This window comes from Bacillus rossius, unplaced genomic scaffold (assembly GCF_032445375.1).
Source record: "Bacillus rossius redtenbacheri isolate Brsri unplaced genomic scaffold, Brsri_v3 Brsri_v3_scf71, whole genome shotgun sequence".
Taxonomy (NCBI): domain Eukaryota; kingdom Metazoa; phylum Arthropoda; class Insecta; order Phasmatodea; family Bacillidae; genus Bacillus; species Bacillus rossius.
The window spans coordinates 22,501-32,500 of NW_026962931.1; the positions used below are offsets into that span (position 1 = coordinate 22,501).

Genomic DNA, 10,000 nt, shown 5'->3' on the forward strand with positions numbered 1-10,000 from the left:
CCCCCAGGACGCTCAATCACAGCTGAAAACCTCCAAATCCTAGCCACTTGCACCTCTTCCTTCCTCCTACTAGGTGATTTAAATGCAAAACACCCTGCGTGGAACTGCGCCCGAACTACAAGTAATGGCAGAGTGCTGTTTGCACACCAGCAGCTACACCAATACATGGTCTGCGCTCCCTACCATCCTACCCGCTATCCTGAAAATCCCAGGCAATATCCTGATATCCTAGATTTCACCATTTATTATAACACAAATTTCATCTACGAACTTGAAGTAATCCACGAGCTGCACTCAGACCATCTACCAGTCATTGCTACACTTGAAGATGTTTACACAAAAACCGCCCAAACCAAACGCACCTATAATTTCCGCAAAGCAGACTGGCCGCGACTCAACTCCTTTATAGAAAATAACCTATTCCCTGTTCCTACCATTACAGTGGCTGCGGACTTGCAGCAGTACTCTGCCAAATTATCTAGGACCCTATCCCAAGCAATAAATACTTTTATTCCAACCATGAAAAAGAAAGTGGATGCTACTGCCCTCCCCCCGCAACTAAAACAGCTAATCACAGCCAAAAACCAGGCGAAGCGCCGATGGCAACGCAACAGATGCCCAGCGCTCAAGAAGGTATACACTGACCTGTACAATGAATTTCAAGCCAAACTTAGTGTACATCGAGCCACTCAATGGGATGCGAAAGTGCAACAGCTCTCTACAGCCAACAACACACTCTGGAAAGTGGCGAAAAACCTGTCCTCCAAGCCCACAATTATCCCGCCTATCCAACTTCCTACTGGAAACATGGCTTTCTCGCCTAAAGATAAAGCTACAGTACTTGCTGACTGCCAAGAACAGGCCTTCCAACCCAACATCCTACCAAACAATCCCCCCCACTCCCTCCTAATAACGGAGCAAGTAGCGGCCATGCGACTTACACCTGCAACCTCAGAACCCCTTCTAACGACAGAAGCGGAAGTCAGAAGAATCATAAAATCTCTGAAGACTAATAAAGCTCCAGGAACAGATAAAATCCCTTCCCTTGTCCTAAAACACCTCAAAATCCCAGCTCTTCAAGCAATAGCAGCCTGCATAAATGGCATCCTTCTCACCAACTCCTGGCCTAACAATTGGAAGGAGGCAAAAATCATTCTGCTTCCCAAGCCTGGCAAAAATCCGCAACTCCCGTCCAGCTACCGACCAATAAGCCTGCTCAACACCATCTCGAAAGTAGCTGAGAAAATAATAGCACGCCGCATCCAATTACACCTGGAAGAGCAACAAGTGCTCCCAGACTATCAATTTGGCTTTAGAGCTCGCCACTCCACCACTCAACAGCTCGTTAGAATAGTTGAGCATATAACACAGGCCTTTGACTGGCGCCACTACACCGCGGCAGTCTTCCTCGATATCGAAAAGGCCTTCGATCGTGTCTGGCATGACGGACTTTTATACAAACTCCAAGCCATAAAACTCCCAGATACGTATATAAAAACCTTGGACGCATACCTAAGTAAACGATCTTTTCGTGCAAGCATCCCAGGAGCCACATCTACTCCACGTAAAATATTAGCTGGTGTACCACAAGGCAGTGTACTTGGCCCCATGCTCTTCAATATATATGTCTCTGACTTACCGAAACTGCCCAGAGCCAACATCGCGTGTTTTGCGGATGACACCATGTTGTATGCTAGTTCAACTCAATCGCAACAAGCAGTCAGGCGCCTACAAGAATCACTGAATCTGTTAGAATCGTGGTTCACAGATTGGAGAACAGCTATCAATGTCGACAAATGTGAGGCGATCGTCTTTACACGCCGGAAGGTACCGGCAAACCTACCTCAGCTACGCCTTTTTAACAACAATATACACTACAAAACCTGTGTCAAATACCTGGGAGTCCACATGGATAAAAGCCTAACTTGGAGCAAACAGGTATCGAATAAACAAGCACTCGCGAATGCAAGACTGGCAACTTTATATCCTCTCTTAAACCACAAGGGAAGTCTAAGCATTAAAAATAGCAAATTACTGTACACAGCCTGCGTGAAACCCATCATGACCTATGCGGCTCCAGCGTGGGGCTACGCAGCGAAAACGCACTTAAATAAACTGCAGGTGGTGCAGAATAAGGCTCTTAGAAAAATCGCGCATGTGCCTAACTATGCTCCCATGAAGAGAGTACACACAGAGATTCGCATAGACACCATGCACGAACAGTTTATTAAACAAGCTGTAGCCTTTTATAAAACAGTGGAATCACACACAAATCCCCTAATAAACAGGCTAGGTCGTTATCACCCAGAAGATGTACGAAAATACAAAAGGCCAAAGCATATTCTATGCGAGAAACCGCCCTGAACGAGTCGAAAAATCACCGTAGTCCGCACCAGCACTGATTGGCTGGCCGCGCGCAGGGGGCGTGGCCTCGGGGTAGCTGTAGCTCGTTGCGGACTGTTCAGAAAACTTCAGGAACCAAAAACTTGTCACGCATCGATTCACTAAAATGTAAATAACTTCTGCAATATTCAACGCAGAAACAAATAAAAAACACCAAAATAATCAGCAGAAAACACTCGTGCCGACATAGTACATAACTGCGCCCGGCGCATTGCAAACACTTTAAGATAAACTGTTAAAAACTCAGCGGCATCGCTCAGCTTTAATTCTACGATTTTTTTCCCTCTTTCATTATTAGTGTTATTAGTGTTTTAGTTCTAATTTTACAACGTAATTTCTCTCCCTATACCCTGACATCTTTACCACCAGGAAGTGCTTCGTCCCCCCCCCCTGCGCCGCCAGGGGAGCTCACAGAGACGCCGCCCACAGTGCCTGTCAGCAGGGGAGATGGCACCAAGATCCTGCCATGGTTCCCGCAGCCACATAGTGCAACAGCCACGTTATCATGCCCTTCCAATTTATTTTAGTGCTTCACTCTTTCGCATCCTAACATCCCCCCATAGTGTATATCAACATCTCCCTAGTAGTTGTAATAATAATAATAGTCAACCATCGTAAAAATTCATTCCCATTTTCTCAATTATTGCACAGTGACGCCAACCACAGCACCAGTGCTTCAGTGCTTCATAGATGCTGCATTGGCATGCCAATGCCAACCCAGTATCCCCCCCCACTCCTACTAATTATAGAGTGTTGTATATATGTGTTTCTACTTTTAGTTGCAGGTCGCGCCAGGAGTTCCTGCCGCCCTCGGTGTCACCGAGGCAATTGTCAAATTCGCACAACCCTGCTGTGTACTTGCTCGGAGAGCACCAACATAGCTTTTCCAGGAATCCCACCTGGAAAGGTTATAGCCTACTATACCTCTTCCGCGTCCATATTTTCCCATCGGTCGCGCTAGCTTTTCAGATTACAGGTAACAGGTTTCCTCCAGTGCGTCGCTGGTTTACTGTTGCCTAACCCTTTGCTACACCCCATAGGCTGTAGGAGTGCTAAGTTCGCACTACTACAGGCTTTATCGCGCCAGACGCACGTCGCCATGACTCCTCCCCCTCCCTCCCAGGAGCGGGAGGAGTCAATGGCAGTTTTATATATTGTCTACTTAAGCGTATAGGTCCCACCTGGCACGCATCAATTCCCTCAAGTCAAATCATTCCCATTTGGTTAGCAGGGCTCACAAACACTTCGGCTGTGTGAGACTGACTTCAGCGTGGAGGGGCTGTGGTCTAAAAAAAAAAAAAAAAAAAAAAAAAAAAGCACGCGCAGACGGACCACGATGGCGCGCACGAAGCAGACGGCTCGTAAATCTACTGGAGGCAAAGCGCCGCGCAAGCAGCTGGCCACCAAGGCGGCTCGCAAGAGCGCGCCGGCCACGGGGGGAGTGAAGAAGCCACATCGCTACCGCCCTGGCACTGTCGCGCTGCGAGAAATCAGGCGCTACCAGAAAAGTACCGAGCTGCTTATCCGCAAGCTGCCCTTCCAGCGCCTGGTGCGAGAGATCGCCCAGGACTTCAAGACAGACTTGCGCTTCCAGAGCTCGGCCGTCATGGCGCTGCAGGAGGCCAGCGAGGCTTACCTGGTGGGGCTCTTCGAGGACACCAATTTGTGCGCCATCCACGCCAAGAGGGTCACCATCATGCCCAAGGACATCCAGCTTGCCCGGCGTATCCGTGGCGAGCGTGCTTGAGTTCCTTGCCATTTTTTTTGCAAGGGGGAAAAAAAAAACAGCCCTTATTAGGGCTAAAAATAACTGTCAAATTTGAAAGGAAAACAGTTGTCTGGCTTTTTGTACCTATTAGCTGTCGTTGACCTTTACCCAGCCAATAATATATTACATTAATAAGAATTTGGAAAAACACAGTTATAGTGTCTGTGTTTTGAGGTGGTTGTTTATATTGTACACAAAAGATTTGCACACAATGCAATGTATTCTGCATAGGAAATAAAAACTCTTCAAACAGTGCCTGTCTGCAGTAGCAGCACCATCAGCAGCAGCAGCAGCAGCAGCAGCAGCAGCAGCAGCAGCAGCAGCAGCAGCAGCAGCAGCAGCAGCATAAAGTTCACCATTAATACCCTGAGACCTAATCCTTACAAAAAAAATATGTGTGTGTGTGTGTGTATATATGTGTATATATATATATATATGCTGAAATAAGAGTGAGATGTTTGTAAGACGTTTTCCTGCTTAAAAACTTTAAATAATTTTGCACCTAAACTATACACACAATGTAATTGATAAATTTCTTTATTTATTTATTTATTTCCCCCGCTTCAAATACCATAAGAAATTTTTTAACCAGAATTTTACCTAACGGCAGAGGTGTGGCTATAGGAGGCAATGATTGCAACAACTGATACCTTCATGACTAGTATTGTTGGCCCTTAGAAGGGCCGATAAGGTGGTACAGTGCCACAGAAAGTGCCAGCGGTCCTGCTGGCATCTTCATTTCCGCTTTGGGGCTGCTTTCTTGGGCGACTTGCTCTTTGGGGCAACCTTCTTTGGCTTTGGAGCACGGGGTTTCTTCGTGGGAGGTTTGGACACCTTTTTTGCCTTTGAAGGTGCCTTCTTGGGCTTGGGGGTTGCAGCTGCTGCCTTTTTTTTCTTTTCTGCTGTAGGCGGAGTCTTCTTGACTGGTTTCTTGCCCACCGCTGCCTTCTTGGCTACGGATCGCTTCTTTTCCTTAGGGGCAGCTGCACCACGCTTGCCGCTTGGAGCCTTGGGCTGGTCCGGAGCACCGGTGGTCCCTGAAGCCAGCTTGAAGGAGCCAGACGCACCCTTGCCTTTGGTTTGGACAAGCTCGCCGCTAGCCACTGCTGCCTTCAAGTATTTCTTGATGAAAGGTGCCAGCTTTTCCGCATCTACTTTGTAGGTAGAGGCGACGTATTTCTTGATGGCTTGCAGTGATGAGCCGCCCCTTTCCTTGAGGCTCTTGATCGCAGAGGCCACCATTTCAGATGTGCGCGGGTGCGCGGGCTTGGCTCGTGGCTTCTTCGACGCAGCCTTGCCTTTCTTCGGGGAAGCTGCCTGTGATGGGGCAACAGCTGGTGCTGCAGTCGCTGCTGCGGTATCTGCCATGACGAGACTGATCCTACAGAATGCAAGAGCAAAGTGAAAATAAAATTTTTCTCTCTGCAAATATCTGGTTACCCAATTTTCTGGTGCGGACGGTTCAGAAAATTCTCGATGCCTTGCTCACGTAGGGAGCAGCGCACTTTGGACAGCGAAAGTAATGTAGGGCTTCTTTAGCACTGATTTTTCAATGTTTTCTAAATGTCAGCAGTCTACGATGACATAATGGGCAGTTCCACTAATAGTGTAATTTTTTTATGGCAGCTGCACTGTTTAATTTGCACTGCGAGCTGTTTAAATTTACTGCTACACCAAACAGGGAACTTTTCATTTGCAGATGTTATTCAAGGAATCAAATACGTAATTTGTGCTGGAATCACTTGAAAATGGTTAAATTAACTTAGGTATACTTTAGTGTATAGTATGCTGAAAATGTGGAGATAATTTCATGAAGGCTGTTTGCTGTGGAAGCACTAGCAAATCACCTTGTTCAGTGCCACCTGGAATGGCTTTCTTCGTGCACCTCCAAGGATGATGTGATTATTATTGTGAGTAAATTTTGTTTACATTTTCATTGTGTGAATAATAAAACTTTTAACTGTACACACAACAAGCATTTCACTTGGATCTGATGCATTCTCAAGAGTGCAGTTTCTGTTTAGCTTTTAAAACTGGCTGCCCTTCAATTCACTCAAGGTGCAGATGCAAGTTGCTGATGAAGTATTCCACACACATGCTACATTGGAGAAATATTTTAATAAAAATTAAAACTCTTGCAGGATTTCGAATAAAAACTATCCTATTTATCCCTTCTATGTTTTGGTACTGCGAAATTGAGAGAGGTAAGTAAGTTGTGAGGTTATTTTTACTTGCTTGCATGTGAGGTTAGCAGAGCAAAAATATTTTTGAAATTGCAGATACATGGTCACTTTATTTCGTTGCAAACATTTATAAGCTCGTAATCTTATTTAAAGTCTCCATACTTAATGCGTTTGGAAAACCTTCTTTCTCTCAATTTTACAATGGAACAAAATTTTACTTGTATGTGTACATTAATTCCATCTCTAAATGATGTAGGTTTACGCACCGAGATCAGGTACATTGTAGAGAGAAAAACACACGAGTACCTGCTTATTTTGAAGTTTTAATGAGTATATTAAAAAAAAAAAAAAAAAACGATAAAAATATAATTGAAAAAGTATATTATTCACGTATTTTTGAGGATGAGGGGAGGGGGTGTTTTTGTCCGATGGTCGTTTATCTTTAAAGAAATTTCCGTTGGACCTGTGCGTTCTTGCTCTGCCAATTCTCGAAAAATGAAATATTTTAAGTCGTCTTTTATGTGCTAACTTCATTATATTTGGCTGCATTCGTATTTTTATTAGTTTTGAAACATTCATGTCACGGAAAATAATCATAAACCAGGACAAAAACGTTTTGACTAAATGTTCTAGGTTGGTTGTAAAACATTTTCTTATTTTATTTCACATCGGAAACATCTGTTAAGTTGTAAGCTTTGTAATGAATGCGACAGTCACTTGTTCGCTGAAGTGTTTGTTTAAGAAATTAGTATTGTAAATTTGTTTATGGTCTTGTTAAATGAAATTTTAAGTGAAATCATTTGGGAAAACAGAGGCTACAGGAATTTTCAACACAACTTGATGACCGACGTTGTGACTAGTGTGGGAGTGTGTGCTCGTGTAAATATCAATTTTTCTTACTCCTCGTGCCGGTCAACAGGAAAACAGCGAGTGTGTTATCTCATCGCGGGCGTGTGATTGCGTGTGGTAAATTGTGCTAGGTTAATTACCGCAAAACTCCACTGTGTGCAAATATGTAGTGTGTCGCTGTATGCAAATATTTGGTATGTCTTTTTTTTTTTTTTTTTTTTTTCAGGCAATACACACTTTGAATTTTACACAATTTCGATGCTGCAACCTAAGTGTATACATGCGAATAGGATTGCTTAAATGAAAAAGTAAAGTAGGAGGTAAGTGCAAATGTTTCCAGGAGGTTATGCACACACAATCTATTTTATGAATTAATAGTTATTATCTAAGAAAATGATAGAAGATTATAAATAATGTGTGCAGAATAATACAGAATTTGCATGTTACACAAAAAAAAATATATATATATATTCCAAATATTGTTAGCAAAATGCACCTAGATTAGTGAGCTGGATTTTTTTTTTTTTTTTGTATTTTTGTTCTGTTGATCCCACGTGGAGTCAAGGCTCCGGGATATAGAACATGTATGTGCAGACAATTAATATTTACATGATGCAAGTTACCAAGAAAAAAAATTTCAAAAAAAAAAAATACATAACATGTTACACAATTTAACTTTATGCAAAACATGAAGCAGCTGTTATCACAAGTCCATTCAACAAATTAACAGTTCAATTTCTCTATTATCAATCAAATTAAAGAATAGCTTCAGAGGGTAGGTAGGATATTCTAGAAGAATTTTTTTTACTGTTTTTTTTTTTAATACTGGTAAATTGTTTTAGTTATTTTCTGTGATATTAAGTTGTAAAGTTTTACTCCCAAGTAATTTAGTCCATTTTCAAATCGCCTAGTGTTATGTTCAACTATCCTCAATTTACTAGCATTTCTGGTGTTATACCTATGTGCGAATATCTAAAAAAAAAAAAAAAAAAAAAAAATAATAATTTTTTTTTTCTTCTTTTTCTTAAGAATGAATAAAAAGTTTCTAGAACGTATTCATTTATGGCAGTCAGGACTTTAAGTTTTTTGAATTTTGGTCTGCAGTTAGATGATTTTTTATCTTTTGTTATTATTCTAATAGCTCCTTTTTTTTTTTTTTCCCCCAATGTTATATGGCAGAAAGAGTAGAGCTATGGCTACTGTGACATCATGCATTGATGGGAAGGTTATTGTTGGATAACAAAAATTTAGATGATATAATTTTTATTTTTTTCCATACACAACACATTGCAGGTACAATTTTACAGGTTACAGCTGTACCACCTCTAGTATTGCTGCCGACCATCCAACAAATGAGCACACTAAACAGGCATTGATGACATTGTTATCAACGTCTTTTTGAATCTCTCATTATTATACATAACTGCCCACTGAAACAGAGAAACTTCAAAATAGGTGTGTGTGTGTGTGTTTATATATATATATATATATATATATATATATATACATATATACATACATACATACATACATACATACATACATACATACATACATATACACTTATCTATTTATTTTTTCACTTTGAATTTTGTATGAGGTATACACATGCAAAGATTCACAGCTGCTGCTGGGTGGGTGAGTGAGTGAGTGATTGATTGATTGATTGATTGATTGATTGATTGATTGATTGATTGATAGAGAGTGAGTGTGTGTGTGTGTGTGTGTTAGGGGGGGGGGGGGAAATGTGGTGATTGTGGGGGAAAAAAAAATTTAAAATTGAAATTTTTAAAAAAAAATTTTTTTCTGTAGGGTGCAAAATAGTAGTGCCAACGGCACGTGGTGTTCCCAAGCGGTCACCCATCTAAGTACTAACCACGCTCGACGATGCTTAACTTCGGTGATCGGACGAGAACCGGTGTGTTCATCGTGATATGGCCGTTGGCAATGATATAGATGTTTTTTTTTTGCAGTTTGTATTTGCCACTCGAAATAGCTATACCAGGTGTGATTGTTACAAACAACAGGAGAAATCGTGTAATGAACACTCTTTTACTTCCCCCCCCCCCCCCCCTCCCCACACACAACACCCACCACCCTCACCATCCCAACCACCAAAGCCCTCTTCAAAATACACTCTCACACACACACACAAACCCACACTCTATAACTGATGAACATTACCATAACTTCTTAAAGCCATTAGATAATATTTAACTCAAGAAAGGTATTGTGATATGTTTAAAGAAAGAAAGGTGAAACCTTTAACTTTACCAGCAGGTATTAGTATCACTGAGGTATCTTCTAGGTTGTAGCAGCAATAGTAGTAATAATAATAAAATTAAATAAGGTAATAAAAAAGAAAAGTTATACATGTGATCAAATCATGAATGTATAAAACTGGAATGAATTTAAATTTTTTTTATTTTTCTTCATAGGCTGTTTTGAAATTGATGAGTAAGTGCCTCTTCTTTTAAATTTTTTAATGCTGAACACTGTTACATAAGAGATGAATGTTTAGAAAATTTAAAAAAAAAAAAAAGCTAGCCCAGCCCCCTCCCCCCCTCACACAAAATCCAAACAAAAAAAAAAACACCCTCCTTCAAAACATCACATAATCATCCAGCCAGCAGTGCAGACGAGAAATTTGCACTCGGGGCCGCCATTTTGACGATAAATTCTTGCATGGCACACCAAAGGTAGGAAAGAATTTAAAAAAATAAAAATAATGGGCGAGCACCCTCGCGTCTGCCTGTAGAAAATGAAGTTAAAAGTAACATAACCTAAAGACAGGCAC

General features: G+C 41.5%; 1 non-coding gene across 1 annotated transcript; it reads right to left on the reverse strand.

The window, feature by feature from the left end:
- Positions 1–9,030: 9,030 nt before the first annotated feature.
- LOC134545398 (5S ribosomal RNA) lies at positions 9,031–9,149 on the reverse strand. Its single transcript, XR_010078514.1, has one exon. It is a non-coding gene; the product is annotated as a 5S ribosomal RNA (ribosomal RNA).
- Positions 9,150–10,000: the final 851 nt, after the last annotated feature.